Source organism: Narcine bancroftii, chromosome 12 (assembly GCF_036971445.1).
Source record: "Narcine bancroftii isolate sNarBan1 chromosome 12, sNarBan1.hap1, whole genome shotgun sequence".
Classification (NCBI taxonomy): domain Eukaryota; kingdom Metazoa; phylum Chordata; class Chondrichthyes; order Torpediniformes; family Narcinidae; genus Narcine; species Narcine bancroftii.
The window spans coordinates 25,241,773-25,259,627 of NC_091480.1; the positions used below are offsets into that span (position 1 = coordinate 25,241,773).

The window sequence follows — 17,855 nt, forward strand, 5'->3', positions numbered from 1 at the left end:
TGTCTCATGTATTCACGATATAATGGTGTTATGGCACTTTCCAAGAAATTTGGGCTCATTCTCCAGGTCATTATCTTCCTTTCCCCCACTGAAAATCCTGTATTTGTTAAAAACCACAACACCAAGCTGAAAATACTGCAATAGATTTGCACAAGTGCAGATGGGAGAAAGGAAAAGAGAAAAGTGCTGAAAGGGTTGTGCAAAGCCGAGTGGAGCATAAAGGCAGCTCAGGCCACTTGGCTTGAATGTCTTCTTCAGATTGTAGATAAAACACCTTAAGAAGATCTGTTGCCATGTTCTCAAAATAAATCAGGTTAAGTCTGCCAAAGGCATTTATAACAAAGAAATCTTAGCAAGTTCTCAATGGAAATATTGTTTCAATAAATCTTATGTTTCATGTGTTCACAAACACTGAATTAATAGGTGAATCTCATACACCCCTCAATTCATTATGCAATCAGAAACACAGCACACTCCTGTACCTCTATTTATACCTTGACAAAGGTAAATTTACCTTGTTGTTCCAAGCACATTTTTCTTTAAGTTCACACTCCTTGCACTATGCTTCTTAAAATTGATTCATCTCAAAATGGATTGTGATAAAATGGGTTGTCCTCAATGAACTGTGCTACAAAGGAAATCAGAAAAAGCACTTGTATTGTCACAGAAAGTGAGCACAAAATATGATATTAATTCTTGTGGAATGGTCATTTAGAACAACCATTCTCAACTTTTATTTGATTATGGCCCCCTTAGGACTCTCCTCAGTTTATGGGCCCCCTTCCCTGTGAAAGTCTGTGGCCCCCTTACATGTGCTATGGTCCCCATTGAGAATGGCTGATTCAGAATTGGGTCAACTTGTTCAAATTCAGACCAGACTGTCAAGTTCAAACTGCAAACTGAAATGCCTCTTGTCCTATGGTCAAATGGGTTAATGGGGCAGTGGGAGAGTGATTGTACATTAAAAAAAAAGACCCATATACACCTCAATGCTGCAGATAATAAAGTTCAAGAGGCCATTCCCTCATTGCACTTAGGCTGCCTCTTAGAAGCAAGTTTTCAGTTCTTTCCATCTCCCTGTCCTTTGCTTCTCAGTCACATAAGTATTTCAACTTTAACTGTTCATTTAATTTCCTTTATAAAATTATTATTGAATATATTTACATCATATATTCGGGTAATCCAAACACTGGCATACTTCACAAACTGAGAAGATTTCTCTTCACCTTGTTAATGGATGTTTTACATGTCTTTTTAAAAATATGGAACGCTTCACGAATTTGCATGTCATCCTTGCTAATCTTCTCTGTATGGTTCCAATTTTAGTGTATGTGCTGCCGAAGCGAGCACATCTTTTCTGTGAAACTGTTGAATATGGATTTATTTTCCCTTATAGCCTTTGTCAAATGGTGTTGCGGTAAAATTACTGTTTCAGCACAAATATAAATAGGTAAATTGAGAATTAAAAACCAAACAAGTGTAAAAAAGTTGAAGTTACTGACAGAATGGGCCCCAGCTCACAACAGGAAGAAACTGAATTCCTTTGAAGAGAGTGAGGCAGTAAATTATCTTTGTCGATATGAAACAGGCAAAAAAAAAATCCATTAAGATTGGTGGGTCTAAAATAAGATGAAAACCCCACGTTCAAGCCCAATAAATCAAGGAGTAATAATCCACCAAGTTGTAAATATAAATTTTATCAATATTGAGAAAATAGATCTTTTTAGTAAATAAACCAAGCAATTACTTCAAATGTAAGCAAAATACACCTAAATTAAACATGAAAATATCAGCCGCATGCAATTTGACTCGATAGCTTTCAGTACAACCACAGTGGTTGTACAACAGTGTTGAACCACTGTTATTGAGTTCAACCAAAAGATAAACATATTCAACAGAATAACAATATACTTTCCTTTTGCCAAGTGTAACTAACTAAGAGCCTTGAAGAACTGAAGTCTAATCATCAGGACAAACCTGTGGTCAACATGAGAAAACAAATCAAAGGGATATTAAAGGCAACTACAGTACAACTCCAATCATCTGAAATCAGATTCTCTGAGGTGATCCAAAACAAATCAGAAATCCTCATTTATCTGAAATTTTTTCGGAGCCAGAAAAAAAATCACTCAACATGAAATTAGAAAGACAATTGTCCTCATTTCAGGTAAATCCCTCCCCCGTCTCTTTCCATTTCTTCTTTACCTTCCCCTATTGACTTTTCTCTCCAACTCTCCCTCTCAAACTGCATGCCACTATCCCCCAGCCGCAAGTGGTCATAAGAATCCCTTGTCACAGCGTCATCAAGGAGCACATAAAAGATTTATTATGATAGCCTAAGCTGTAGCAAAAAAATGTATTATATCAACCTGGAAATCAGAAGATAGCCTGAGAATACAGCAATGGTACATAGAAATGAATAAATGTATTCCACTGGAAAAAATAACATAATTTAAGAAATAACATCACAGTATTCGAACAAATTTGGGAATCTTACATGGGACACAACAGAGAAGTCCTACCACGGACCTCCACCACCTAAAATGACAGAAATTAACTGACCCAGTATGTAAAAGTAGAAGACACAAATTTCTTGTTTATTTTCATTGTGTGATGACATTGTTTCATGAGTTTAATGTCTCATATATGTTGAACGTTGAGTGAGTGGGGAGGGGGGGGGTGAAGGAAGGAGGGAAGGGAGGGGGAAAAAATGACACTGTGCATATTCAAGAGGGAAATGTTTGTGGGTATTTTGGTCAGTATGGTTCATAGTGTGAAAAATTTTAAAAAATTAAAGAAAAGGAGAGTGGCCTCCCAGGCAGGAGCTGGATTTCAGACTCAATGGCATTGTCTCCCCTTCCCTTCCCTTCTATTCCCTCCCCTTCCTCCTCAGCACACCGGAGTACCCGACATCCCTCCCCTTGGCCTACTGCACACGCACCCTGGACTCTCTGGTATGCATGTGCGGTAGGCCTCGAGGAGGATTTGGAGTTGGGACTCAGCTGCTGAGAGCTACAGTGACTGGGGAGACAGGTGCCCGCTGACTCGCCAGTGAGTGTTCCACTGGCCTGGGAAGTCTTCCCCGGAATCAGCTGCAGCAGTGGGGACGAGTCGGGGATCGGTGGCGGCATTGAGAGATCTCGGTGATTGGCAGCGGCGCTGAGGCCAGTATTTATTTGGTAAGATTTAAACATTATTTTCATGCCTAAAAAGCCTTCCCTTGTTTGTTGTTATTTAAACATTCATACAAGTGATTTGTTGTACAACTGGGCTACTTTAAAAAAAAAGACTGGTTATCCAAAAAAAAACATTTATCCGACATAGGCCCGGATTGACCATTTCAGATGATCGGAGATCTACTGGATCTTGCTTCAACACTGGAATGGACAGTGATCCGGCTTTAATGCAGCTGTTGCTTCACATTGGCAGTAACCTTGGTCTAATTCTGAACTCCGGTGCTAACTATGTTGAGTTTGCCAGTCTCATTGTGACAGCACAATTTTCCTCCAGGTGCTCTAGTTTACTCCTACATAAAGATGTGCAGGATAGCAGATCAATTGGTCAGTGTAGAATGCCCTATGGAGCTAGATAAGTACTGGAATAAAAGTGTAGTTGAGGAGAATAGGGGATGAATAAAATGATGTTAACAGACACTCTTTATGCTGAAGGACCTGCTTTTATGCTCATTATTTACGGTTTATCAATTATAAAAATGTCAGGAATAGGAAAACATAAGTAAATCATGTCAGCAGTGTCCATTCTCCTTTAAGTTTCAAGGGAACATGTTACTTGACAATGAGCCTGATAGCTGAAGGAAGTATGCATGCAGATTGAGTTGGAGGTGTGACTGAAACCAGAAATGAATCCATTCAGTGTTGAGAATCCTCCTCTTCCCTCCAAAGATGTCTTTTCTTCCATAAGCAGAAATAGGCTATTCCACCCATTGAGTCTGCCCCACCATTCAATCACGAGCTAATCCATTTTCCCACAGCCCTACTACTTGGCCTTCTCCCCATAACCTTTGATGCCTTGGGTAATCAACTGCTTTAAATAACTTGGCCTCCACAGCTCCCTGGGGAAACAAATTCCACAGATTTACCTCCCTCTAGCTAAATTCGATCCTAAATTTGTCCACACTTATCCTAGATTCTCCTACCATGGGGAAACAACATTTTTGCATGTACTCTTTCAACGTTTGAAATGTTTCGATGAGATTCCCCCTCCCATCTCATTCTCCTAAACTCCAACGAGTACAGGCCAAGAGCTGTCAAATGCCTATGATAACCCATTCATTCCAAGAATCATCCTTGTGAACCTCCTCTGAACCCTCTCTAATGTCAGCACATCCTTTTTAAAAAAAGAGCCAAAGACTGCTCACAATACTTAATTTTCTCCCCATTTAGAAAATAGTCTGCCCAATTATTTTTTTCTACCAAAGTGCATGACGTACACTTTACGACATGTATTTCATTTCCCACTCCTCTGCCCATTTTCCTAATCTAAGTCCTTCTGCGACCTCATTGTTTCCTAACTACCTGCTCCTCTACCTACCTTCCAAACTGACAGAATGAAGTGAAGCTCAAGAACATTTCTGCACGGAAGCACTCTCTGTTTTTGGTACCAGTTTTATCAAAAGAATGAGTCTTTGACAAAAATTATCCCTGAGTTAACACCACAAAATCTAATTATCTGGTTGCACATCTCAGTACAGTGCTCCTTTATATTCCTGCACTCGACTCCTATTCTTTGATCCTGTTCCAAGAGCTTCATTCATGTTATAATCAGATCGATTTTTTTAAGTGTCAGATTTTCTCTGACTGATATTGGCCAAGTAGCTCAGAAATGGTCAGGATGCAACATCAATAACATTTTCGAAGAATACAGCGCCCTCCATAATGTTTGGGATAAAGACACCTTTTCCTTTCTTTGTACCTGTGCTCCACAGTTTAAATTTGTAATCAAACAATCCACATGTAATTAAAATGCACATTCCAAATTTTATTCAAGGTTATTTGCATATATTTTAGTTGGACCATTTAGAAAATACAGCACTTTCTATACATAGTTCCCACATCTCAGGGCACCATAATGTTTGGGACATTTGTCTTCACAGCTGCTTGTGAGTACTCAAGTATGTTTAATTGGTTTATTAATGCAGGTTTAAGAGAGCTAGACTTGCTTCTAAGCTCTTGATCATCTTTGGAGCCTGCAGTTGCCATTTTTCAACACGAGGACCAGAGTTGTGCCAATGAAAGTCAAAGAAGCCGTTATGAGGGTGAAAAACAAGAATAAAACAGTAAGAGATATCATCCAAAGCTCAGGATTACCAAAACCAACAATTTGGAACATTATTAGGGAGAAAGAACTTACTGGTGAGCTCAGTAATAGCAAAAGGACTGGTAGGCCAAGGAAGACCACCACAGCTGATGACAGAAGAATTCTGATCATAATGAAGAAAAATCCCTAAATGCCTGTCCAACAGATCAGAAACACTCTTCACGAGCCAGGTATGGATGTGACCATTGACTATTGTTTGCAGAAGACTTCATGAACAGAAATACAGAAGCTACAGAAACAGGGTGGCCAGAAGTATTTAAAAGAGCCTGCAGAATTCTGGACAAAAGGTCTTGTGGATGGATAAATGAGACCAAGATTATCCTATTTCAGAGTGACGGCAAGTGCAAAGTGTACTCCAAGATCCAAAACATACTTCCTTATCTGTAAACATGCAGACGGAGGTGCTGCTATTCAGATGTGATCTTCTTCAATAATATATGGCATCAGGTTTTGGAACTATGCTTCACTTCATTCTGTCAGTTGGCTCCATTTCGAAGGTAGGTGGAGGAGCAGGTAGTTGAGGAAACATGGGCCTGGGCATTTATGGCTGTCACTTATCTTCATTAATGATATAACTGCTGATAGTAGTAAAACACAAGATGGCAGAACTGCTGGAGCCAATGTGATGCAGTGCTGCCACTGATGAGGACCCACAAGGAGTGAGGGAGCGGAAATGCCGCCCTCCCACGTTGAGGAAGCCGACAGGAGATTTTATTTGAAATCCCGCCACCGTGGGTCGGCGCCCTAGCAATTGGCAGCAGCCACGAGGGGCTGCAGACCATGGGGAAGCGGAAGACTGCGGCAAGGCACTAGAAGATGGGAGAAGCAGACAAAATGACCCGCGGGGACGGTGACAGACCAGTGAGGGGGCTCTGTGGCTGAGGGACCAATGCATGAGGCAGGCTGTTGGAGACAAGGCGAGGAACCCACGGAAGCTGAGGCTGCTGTCAGGAGACTTGTGCTGGGCTGCTGGCTCAAAATAGATGGAGGGGTACGAGGGGTATCGGATCCGGGATGCAAGGAGGTGCGGAGGGCACTCACTAAAGGGTTCCTGACTGGGTTGGAGGCTCAGATCTGGAGCTCAGATTGCCAGTGATTTGGACTGGACACTGTGTGGCTGTGGAGGCTACGGAAGTCTGGAGGCCGAATCTACGGATATTCGGTGACTCTGGGGGGAACTCTCCTTTGCTTCTCTCTCTCTGGTTGTAAGTCTGACTGTAAGAGGTGCTTAGACAATTACTGCCAGTGGCGAATCTGTCTGCCTCGCAGCAGGCAAAATGAAATTTTATTACTACGATAATAAATTGAATCTTAAAAATGAATTCTGACATGTATACAAACATCTGCTCAAATTCAAGCAAATGCTTCCAAATCTATTGGACAGTGCTTCATCCTACAGCAAGACAATGATCCCAAACATACTGCTGAAGCAACAAAGGGGTTTTTGAAAGCTAAAAATTGGAAAATTCTTGAATATCACCAGATCTAAATCCAATTGAGCATGTTTTCCATATGCTGAAGAGAAAACTAAAGGGAACATGCCCCTGAAACAAGCAGGAGCTGAAGATGGCTGAGTAGAGGCCAGGCAGAGAATCTCCAGAGAAGATGCTCAGCACCTGGTGGTGTCTATGAATCGCAGATTTCAAGCAGTCATTATATGCAAGGAATATGCAACAAAGTACTAAACATGATACTTTGATATCTATCCAATTGCTATGTTCCAAATATTATGGTGCCATGAAATGAGGGGACAATGTATAAAAATGTGCTGTAGTTTCAACATGGTCAAACCAAAATGTATACAAATAACCCTGAATAAAACCTGCAGAAAATAACCAACATCTATTTGTTTTTACTCAGAACAAAAAGAACATAGTTCACAGGATGAAGCCTTCCATTCCAGGACATCTGAGAAATGCTTCTTTATAAAACGTAGCTTCCCCTCTACTGCCATTAACTCAGCCCTCACCCACATCTCCTCTATTTCATGTGCATTTGCCCTGGCCCCTTCTCCTCACAGAAGCAATAACAGGGCTCCCTTTGTCCTCAACTACCATTAAGGTGGCCATTCCAAAGGAGGACATGGACGTAGGTTACCATACCTAATATATATATTTGGGCATGTATATCTGTTTGTTTGTTCTCCATGCAAATTAATACAGAGCACTCTAGAAATGTCCAATGAGGTTCAGTAGGGCCAACATTTGAGGCTGAATGACATGACCACATTGAATTTAACTTTTAAGATTATATGAAGTTCAAATGTTTTTTTTTAAAGTGAACTTACACCAGGGACACCTCAATTAGTTACAGTGCATCAATGTATATTCAGAATAAAAACAAGTGGCCAAACCCTGTATGTCCCACGTTATTGAGACAGCAATACTTTCTGGATGTGGCAAGGGAGAAGATGTACTCATTCCGAGAATTCCCATCATTCCCACTGATTTGCCGTTTGAGTTCAAGAGATTTCAATTTCCCATATGCCTGAACTTTGGTATGTCCATCAACAAATCCCAAGGTCAGACATTGAAGGTAGCTGGACAGCAGTTGCAAGAGCCCTGCTTTTCCCATGGGCAGCTCTATGTTGGATGTGACATGTTGGAAGCCTGAACAGTCTTTATGTAAATGCTCCAGGTGTAAAAAATGAGAACTTTGTTTATTATGAAGCCCTTAGCTGAGAATTGTTTGTCTATGTTTTACCAGAAGTCAACTGGTATATGTGTATAATATAAATACACACACATACAGATTTTGCAATACAATTTAAATTTAATGGTATTGCTAAACCAACAAATGCAAACACAATATATACATAAAATAACCTATGAAATGGCCACCCTAACTACCACCTCACCAGCCTTTGCATCCAACATATTATTTCCTGCAATTTCATCCACCTACAATGGGATCCCACCTCTGGACACATCTTCCTCTCCCATCTTTCCAAGAAGCTGAAGAAGGTGGCCCCAAAAGCGATAGGACAAAAGATGCAAGTAGAGGGAGAGAAGTTGGGGAAGGATTTTTCTTTTACAGGACTAGGTAAAGGAGAAATGGAAGTTGTGCTATCAAATTTAGGTGTGGGGGGAGGGGAGGGGTACCACATATTAATGTGGAGGCCTTGAAATTTAAAGCAGTCCAGGAGGAATGTTAATGTGGTGTGTTTCAAGTTTGCATTACCTCACCCTGACAATGGGATGAGGCCAAGAACAGACATGTCATTCTAGCAATGGTTGAAGCCAGAAGGACATCATTTTGCCTCCGATAAACGTCGGATAAATGAGTATATCAGAAATAATCAATAATCCTCATTTATTCAAAATTTTTCTGGCACTGAACTGACATCAAGTTAGTTATTATGCTAACAGAAAGGCAGGGATCATTAGGGATCCTCTCTGATTGGTTCAAGAAACATGTTGTGCTAAAGGTCCATGCTCACTGTAGGCAAACTGGACTGGATGTGGACTGTAAGATCTTTTTATTCCTCAGTAACTAACCTGCGCATCCTCCAGAAGAACATCTCACAAAGCATGTCATGTATCATCCTCCAAATATGACTTCCTTAATTCAGCCATATGATCAGGGCATCCTTCAGTCAATGAAAAGTGAATACAAAATACGTTCCTAAACAACATTCTTTCAGCCGTGAACAATGGGTTGGGTGTGGCAAATTTCTTAAGGGAGTTTACCATAAAGCATCCCATTTATGTTGCTGCCCATGCATGGAACAAATTGACAAAAAAAAACAGTATCAAATGCCTGGCACAATATCTGGCCTGCAACAATATTCCTTGATGTTGCTGAAGATGTTAATAGCGAAGGCTTCTTTGTGTTGGGTGAGACAAAAATGTTGTCTGACCTTGTGTATGCAGAGACCATCATTAATCTGGAAGAAGAGGATTTTGAGGAAATTTTCAACGTTGATAATAATGCTCCAATTATTCAAGCATTTACTGATAGTGAAATTCCAGAAATGGTCTGACTGAGGGTGATCGCCATGGTAGAGAGAATGTTGATCCCTCAACACTGGAGGAAAAGATCCTGTAGATGACGTTGTGGCCACGTACAAGAGCAGCATGCATTAATCGCAGAACAAGAAATAATGTCAGTGTATAAAATCAAAGAGAGTGATAAGGCAAAAAACAATATCATTGAGGCAGATGATACTGGATTTCAAGTGCTTGGTGTTGGATTTATCCTATTTTGTTCAGATTGCTTTTTGGTGAAAATTAACATTTCATGCCTTCCCTTGTTGTTTGTGTTGTTTATATACTCTACCGGCACCACCTACGGCTCCTAGAACGCTTCCACCAGCGTTGTCTCCGCTCCATCCTCAACATCCATTGGAGCGCTTACACCCCTAACGTCGAAGTACTCGAGATGGCAGAGGTCGACAGCATCGAGTCCATGCTGCTGAAGATCCAGCTGCGCTGGATGGGTCACGTCTCCAGAATGGAGGACCATCGCCTTCCCAAGATCGTGTTCTATGGCGAGCTCTCCACTGGCCACCGTGACAGAGGTGCACCAAAGAAAAGGTACAAGGACTGCCTAAAGAAATCTCTTGGTGCCTGCCACATTGACCACCGCCAGTGGGCTGATAACGCCTCAAACCGTGCATCTTGGCGCCTCACAGTTTGGCGGGCAGCAACCTCCTTTGAAGAAGACCGCAGAGCCCACCTCACTGACAAAAGGCAAAGGAGGAAAAACCCAACACCCAACCCCAACCAACCAATTTTCCCTTGCAACCGCTGCAATCGTGTCTGCCTGTCCCGCATCGGACTTGTCAGCCACAAACGAGCCTGCAGCTGACGTGGACATTTTCCCCCTCCATAAATCTTCGTCCGCGAAGCCAAGCCAAAGATACTGTTACCAATGATTTGCTGTTGCCACTGGGCTGCTTATCCGAAAGTATTGTTAATACGAAATAGGTCCAGTTCCAACCATCTTGGATAATCGGAGTTGTACCGTAATTGAAGGAATAAGCGAAAGATCTGCAGATCTCAGGGCATAAGCTTACTGGCTCATAATAGAGGAAATGCAAATCAGGAAGTGCAAGAGATCTGAAATTTAGATCTGAATTTAGAGGGCCAGAGAAGAAACAGAGAATGAATTGGAAAGGCCACTTCACATATATTTTTCTTCTGTTTAGATAAGACTCTTGCTTCCACCCTAGATCTGTGTTTACCTAAGTGGATGACAAGGTCTATGGACAGTCTCTGCCATTACAAAATAAGGAAAAGTTTGATGTGCATAGCTCACGATTCAAAGATACACCAGAGGAATACTGCTGCTCTTTTATGCCTACCATGAGCTTTGTGTAAGGTCTGAGGTCCTGATCATCAAACCCCCTTCTTCAGGCAGTCAAACACTGCAATGGCATATAAAAGGTGGTAGTAAATTTAATCACTGATGTTTGCTTTCATTGGGAGAAATCACAATAGACAATAGGAGCTGGAGTAGGCCCGTCGAGCCAGCACCGCCATTTTACAGATCATGGCTGATCACTACCATCAGTACCCCTTTCCAGCCTTATCCCCATAACCCTCAACTCCTTTTTAGGAAATAGCTGACATTTCCCAAGGCCTCATTGTGACTTTCATTGTCAAAGGATCATGTTGTGAGAAGAAGTTGGTTAAGTGTAAGGCTCAGTTAAATGAACAAAGACTTGGACCACAACTTCCACATGTGCACATACTAAACATCCACATACTGAAATCCAACAACTGAATCTGGGCTATCCTGGAGTGGAAGCAATGTAATTTGAACAGTTTCCCATTTGTTCAGAGGATTAGCTCCATCCCAATAGTAAGCTTGTTGAAGTGAGATGCAGTATTATAGAGGAATTAGGGGCAGGTAGGTGGAGTTAGGTCATAAATTAGATCAGCCATGATCGTATTGAATGGCGGAACAGGCTCGACGGGCCATTTTTGGCCTACTCCTGTTCCTACTTCCTATGTTCCTAAAATGACTGAGAAAATTGATGAGTCATTAGTTTCAAGCAAGGTTGATCTAAAACTAGTTAAAATCAAGAATACCTGGGAGCAGGATTTGAATATTGTCTGATGAGGTTTGGGACTCCATTTTTAATTTGATTAACATGACTTCCTTTTGTGCACAGCATTGTTTACTGAAATTTAAAGTGGTCCATAGAGCACATATGTTTAAAGTTAAATTGTCTCGTTTCTATTCAGACATAAATTCTCTATGTGATCAATGTAAAATAGGTGATGCTTCTTTAGTTCATATGTTCTGGTCCTGTCCCGACTTAGAAAAATGTCAGTAATGCTTAAGTTAAAATTGGAACCATGCTCTTTATGGAATATCTCAAGATATTGATGTATCACTGACTTCAATTCAATACTGAATTTTATCTTTTACATCACTGAGAGCCAGACCTACACATGCACAATGGCTATTATGGCTTGTTTAACTCTGGAAAAAATTAGATATGCTATCAAGGGTTCAAGCGTTATGTTCCAAAAGACACGAGTCCCACTTATGAAGGATTATCATAATCTTAAAATTTAAGGTTGTTTTGACGCTGTGCTGTCTCACTCCAAGTTGGTGTCACTTGATTCATACATGTCAACTCTCAACCTTGCTTAGAGGAAGGGGGTTTTGAAATTTCTCTTTTCATTGTTGTTAAATCTTATTTTATTGTTAAGATTGTGCTCTGGATTTCTTTATTATGAAAATATTATATCATGTTTTTTTTTCTAAATCTTGTAGCACATTATAGGCCAATAACAATTTTTTCTCAAGCCAAATAGTTCAGTAACAATTGGATCTGGAGCAGTGATTCTCAACCTTCCCTTCCCACTCACATCCCACCTTAAGCCATCCCTGACTAATCACAGAGCACTGATGGCATGGGGATGACTTAAAGTGGGATGTGAGTGAGAAGAAAACGGTTGAGAACCACTCATCTAATGGATACCTATAATCCGGTACGTTTTTGAAGGGTGGGAGGAAACCAGAGCCCCTGGAGAAAACCCACACAGACAAGGGGAGCAAGTACAAATTCTTCACAGACTGCACAGTCTGGTCCTGATTGCTGGCACTGTAAAGGAATTATGCTAATCGCTACACCAACTGGGCCACCCTATATTTAGTATACTAGTATGTTATTTTGCTTGGACCTTCAGAAAAACACACATTAGTCATGTGAAAAGTCAGTACAAGTACAGTTAAAAAACCCTGGTATCCAGCACCTATGAGGATTGTTAGGTGTCGGATAAGTGTATTTTCTGGTTACTTGAGACTTACTCTTACAATGTCTGACTAAAACACCTGCATCAAGAATAAAAATTTTAAAGTCAAAAATATTATACTGTACTTAAACTGAACAAACTTCACTTGCATGGATATATAAACCATAAAGCATTTTACTTTTTATCATTCACATTCTTTGAAAACATTTAACCGTCGCTGCATCTGCAGGTTCCTCCCCTCCTCGGAGCTGCCCAAAAGACAAGCAATAACTTTGCAAATAATTAACTTCTCCCCTCCCCCAAGTTTACAGATAAAGCCTCTAATCGGGGCAACTTACTAAGCAGAGATAAGGAGATACTTTAAGAGAGTCACCCCAACATTGAGCATCAACCAGCTCTTCATCTGGGCAACACCACTGCTGTTTCACACAACTTTATTCAGACAGCTGCTACAAGTGAAGTACGACCAGGTTCTAATCTTTGCCAATTGGATCTGTGTTAGGCACCTGTACTAACACTTCTCCAGGCAGGTTGGAGTAATGATAGACTGTACCTGAAGTGCAGGGACAGGTACACTTGCTTCTGATGGGTGGACAAGTTACACAGGAAATCACATTGGCTACTGAGTGAACTATTTCACTGGTTACCAGACCTCACAAGTGGAAAGAGGTATAAATCAGTTGCAGCTGAATGGGAATGGAAGGTAATTGACAAGACAAAACTCTCTTAAAGGAGAATAAAGAAATCTGTTTTATCCTGGGATATCTTTGGCTTGGCTTCGTGGATGAAGATTTATGGAGGGGGGTAAATGTCCACGTCAGCTGCAGGCTCTTTTGTGGCTGACAAGTCCGATGCGGGACAGGCAGACACGGTTGCAGCGGTTGCAGGGGAAAATTTGTTGGTTGGGGTTGGGTGTTGGGTTTTTCCTCCTTTGTCTTTTGTCAGTGAGGTGGGCTCTGCGGTCTTCTTCAAAGGAGGTTGCTGCCCGCCGAACTGTGAGGCGCCAAGATGCACGGTTTGAGGCGATATCAGTCTACTGGCGGTGGTCAATGTGGCAGGCCTCTGCCATCTCGAGTACTTCGATGTTAGGGATGAAGTCGCTCCAATGAATGTTGAGGATGGAGTGGAGACAACGCTGGTGGAAGCGTTCTAGGAGCCATAGGTGATGCCGGTAGAGGACCCATGATTCGGAGCCGAACAGGAGTGTGGGTATGACAACGGCTCTGTATATGCTTATCTTTGTGAGGTTTTTCAGTTGGTTGTTTTTCCAGACTCTTTTGTGTAGTCTTCCAAAGGTGCTATTTGCCTTGGCGAGTCTGTTGTCTAACCCATATCCTGGGATGTAAAACTGATAAATAAGCTCGCAACTTTAGATCCCTAAATTACTGAGGCCTCTGTTCCCACAGAAGCCTCCCTTCCCACTGAAATAATAGACAAATTGCCTATTTTGGTGGTATAATTAATCCAGCATGGAATTAAGTATTCAACCAGAGAACAAGAGGGTGCAAGTTTGAATCATGTCCAGACTCTCTGCCACCCACAACAGCAGAATACAATAAAAACCACAACTGTCAACACCTAATGATAATCAACAATTTTTGCAGGTGCTGTGTGCTAATTGCACTATAGTTCACTTGGTGGAAGACACACACCGATGAGCCAATTCAACATGTGTTCAACTCTCCCGGGAAAGGAGCATATAAAACCAGGGCAAAAATTCAAAAAGTATTATCCTTTGGATAAGACTGAGCTCCTCTTTCCTCTCAAGGAACCACAAAACACTGCTGCACAGAAACAGGTCCTTCATCCCATCTAATCTAAGTCAAACTATTATTTGGCCTAGTCACCATAGTCCCCCCATACCTCTCCCATTTGTGTACCTATCTAATCTTCTCTTAAATGTCTAAATCAAATCTGCATTCATCACTACTGCTGCAGCTTCATTCCACACTTAATCATCACTGTTCATAACATTGTTTTCGGGAGTTGCTGGACACAAAATAACTTTTCTTGCTGCAAAAGTGAGTTTACCTCAAAATTAAAAAAAACTCACTGACTACAAATGACTTGGTGTTGCCCTTAGGAAGTGATCAGCAATAATATGAATGGAATCTAACTTTGCTTTTTTTTGCTTCTTGAGCTGTAGGTCTTAAGTAGATTGTTGGGACACAAGTTATTTCCTGCCTGTGATGCAAAAGCCGATGTAAAAATAAACAGTAACATTTTAAAATGGGGAATGAAGAGAAATCCACTCAAGTTGGGGGGGGGGGCGTGGCAAGATGGTGTAGAAGAAAGACGTGTGTTCCACCTTTCCCCAGCTGGATTATTAAATACCCAATTTTTAAAATTATAAAAGTGGTTAAAAATAATATTTACATGCTTTTTGAACAACAGTTTTTCATTATGGCTACTAATGTGAAGGAATCTAAAACTCAACTTCAGAAGAAACTACCATATAAAAGTGTAGAAGAACTGAGTCCTACCTATACAGCTGAATCCAAGGAGTCGTTGTTGGGAGCCTCCAAGCCTCAGAGGACTCCTGCCCGTTCAAGCCTGACCTCGGCGTCGATCCTGCAGTCGCAAGATGGCGCCAGCATTCTGGTGAGTTTGGTCGTTGTTGACCCGCATGCACGTGAAGCTGTGCGCGCGGGCGGCCCGATCGACAAAGGGGTCCGTGAGCCCGCGACATTGCTGGGAGGCCCGGGGACATGCAGTGTAACATCAAAGGACGCTCCTGCGCATCTGGCGGTTCTGCCGGGTATGCGCGGGGCATCCCGGGTCCAAGAACTTTTGGAGAAAGTGTGGGCTGTGGGGGAGTCCGAACGCTGGCGCCCCAACGAAGGTGTCCAAACCCGCAGCCGCACAGTCAAAGGACCTATGGTAACTGAAGAAGAGGAACTTACCTTATTAGAATTTGCCCAGGAGGAGGAGCCTGCAGTTAAAGGAGGTAGACCTCAAAAAATTGCTATGGAATCTGGATTGGACTCAATGTTCACTGTTTTGGAAGGGATTGCTTGCCAAATGGACAATATGTCAAAACAAATGTCAACTTAAATGACCCAAGGATTTATGGAGGTGAAAACAAAAATGAATACTTTATGTGATGAAATGTCAACTATGAAACAAGAAATGACTGTAGTTAAGAGTGATATAAATAGATGTATAAAATCTGTTGATATTGTACAAGATAATTTTTTTAAAATTGAAACAGCCTTTTCTGAATGTCAAAATCAGGTGGAACGCAATAGAGAAAAAATGGAAAAAGTGGAAGGTTCTTTTGTAGATTGTGGGATTCAAAAAAGGGATTTATTGAAGAAGATTGATTCATTGGAAAATCAAAGCCAGAGAAATAATCTGAAAATAGTTGGTCTTCCAGAGGACTTTGAAAGTTCCGATCCAATAAAAAATTTTAAACATTGGATTCCAGAGGTACTGGGTAAAGAGCTTTTTCCTGAAGGTTTGGAATTGGATCAGGCCCATAGAGCACTGAGAAAAAAACCACTTCCAGTACAAACACCCGAGGGAGGTTTTGATTCATTGTTTGAAATATCAAAATATAGAAATTATTTTACAAATGGCGGTACAGAAAGCGCGGCAGAGTCAATCCGCGTTGATGGTTCAAAATAATAGTGTTTTTTAATGCCGATTTGAGTCAAGAGGTTATTAGAAGACGACGGGAATTTAATTCGGCTTAAGATGTCTTATGGCGAAAGGGCTATACGTTTGCTTTTCGTTATCCTGCAATTTTTTTGTTTCTCTTTCCCTTTTTTCTCTTTTATTAGTAGATATACTGGGTAAAGATGGGTTTAACTCTGGATCATTAATATTGACCATATCACAGAATGAGATGAAAATACCTGAAAAATATAAAATCTTTTTTTTAAATATATGGGAATCTTAATTATATCTTATCTATTTTCTATTCAACATTAATTTTGGCTACACTATGAGGAACGGATGAACTATTAACTCAACATATCATAGAATTCAATGTTTTGAATGGGATAAGTTAAGTAAATTTAAAATTTTTGTGTGATATGTATATGTTATGATTTGATTTATGTGTATAAAGGGTTTTTTCTATTAAAGTATTTTAAAAAGGAAGAAAAAAGATCTGGGGCCATCATGAATTTGCAAGTCACTGCCATCTCATCTAAAAAATGACCATTTGCTCAGTCCAATACCATCTTCTTCTATTTTCTTTTAATAATCTCTTGTCTGGCACCTTATCAAATGTCTAGCAGATCAACAGATGTTACTTTATCCTGTTGCACTAATTAAAACTCAAATATAACATTGCTGAGGAAGAATTTCTTTTCTCATTTCCATTTGGTCCTGCCCAGTCTGTCATTTATGATTCCATCAATTTGCTCTCCCTCTTTTCTGAAATAACGAGATTCCCTTTGCTACCTGCCAATCCAGAGGAGCTATTGAGGAATTTTGAAAAATGAGAAAAAAAATCAATAAGAGTCCTTAAATGAGCCCCTGATTGAGTTTGTTGTTGAGGAGTCTGATGGTGGAGGGCCAGCAACTGTTCCTGTACCTGGTGGGTGAACCTTGTGGGACCTATACCTCTTTCCTGATGGTAGCAGCAAGAACAGAGCATGTGCTGAGTGGAGTGGATCCTCAATGTGGATGCTCTCTGACTGCACCGTTCCTCGTAAATGTTCTCGATGATGGGAAGGGGTTTGGCTGTGATGTCCTGGGGTGTGTTCACTACCTTTTTTTTAGGCCTTTACACTCAGGAGTGTTGGTGTCCCCATGCCAGACCAAGATGCAGGCGATCAGCACACTTTCAACCACAGAAATTTGCCAGGGTTTCTTTTTTTTTTTTTTTTTTTTTTTCACACCATAAATCACAATAGCCATGATATACACTTTTTCTTTTCCACACATTTACAGTGACTTTTTCTCCCTCCCCCCTCCCTCCTCCCAAGCCACCCCCCCATCCCTCCCCCCTCTCATCCATTTTAGTTATACAATCTAGGTTGCATTAATTCAGTTAGACAATGTTGTCATTCAACAAAAATACACCAGAAATTCTACTGAGTCCATTTTTTTCTTCTCTTCTCCTTCCATCAACTTAGGTAATGTTTGTTCCCGGTAGGTTTTCGCTATTGTATTTAATGTAAGGCTCCCATACTTGTTCGAATATTTCAATATTATTTCTTAAACTATATGTTATTTTTTCTAATGGAATACATTTATTCATTTCTATATACCATTGTTGTATTTTCAAATTATCTTCCAATTTCCAGGTTGACATAATACATTTTTTTGCTACAGCTAGGGCTATCTTAACAAATC

General features: G+C 40.8%; 2 protein-coding genes and 1 pseudogene across 4 annotated transcripts in view; 1 reads left to right on the plus strand and 2 right to left on the minus strand.

Moving 5' to 3' along the window:
• Positions 1 to 17,855, minus strand: part of LOC138747075 (uncharacterized protein C7orf50 homolog) — a 250,789-nt gene that overhangs the window by 104,162 nt on the left and 128,772 nt on the right. The gene's annotated exons all lie outside the window — the stretch shown is intronic.
• Positions 1 to 17,855, plus strand: part of LOC138747073 (probable G-protein coupled receptor 146) — a 110,566-nt gene that overhangs the window by 78,738 nt on the left and 13,973 nt on the right. The window contains exons 3-4 of one of the 2 annotated variants that reach the window (XR_011347296.1): positions 2,894 to 3,179; positions 14,943 to 16,573. The gene's annotated coding sequence lies outside the window, so the exon portion shown is untranslated. Of the gene's footprint in view, positions 1 to 2,893; positions 3,180 to 14,942; positions 16,574 to 17,855 lie in introns of those variants that run through there. The other variant, XR_011347297.1, reaches the window with a different exon arrangement.
• Positions 1,257 to 1,350, minus strand: LOC138747814 (U6 spliceosomal RNA; annotated as a pseudogene).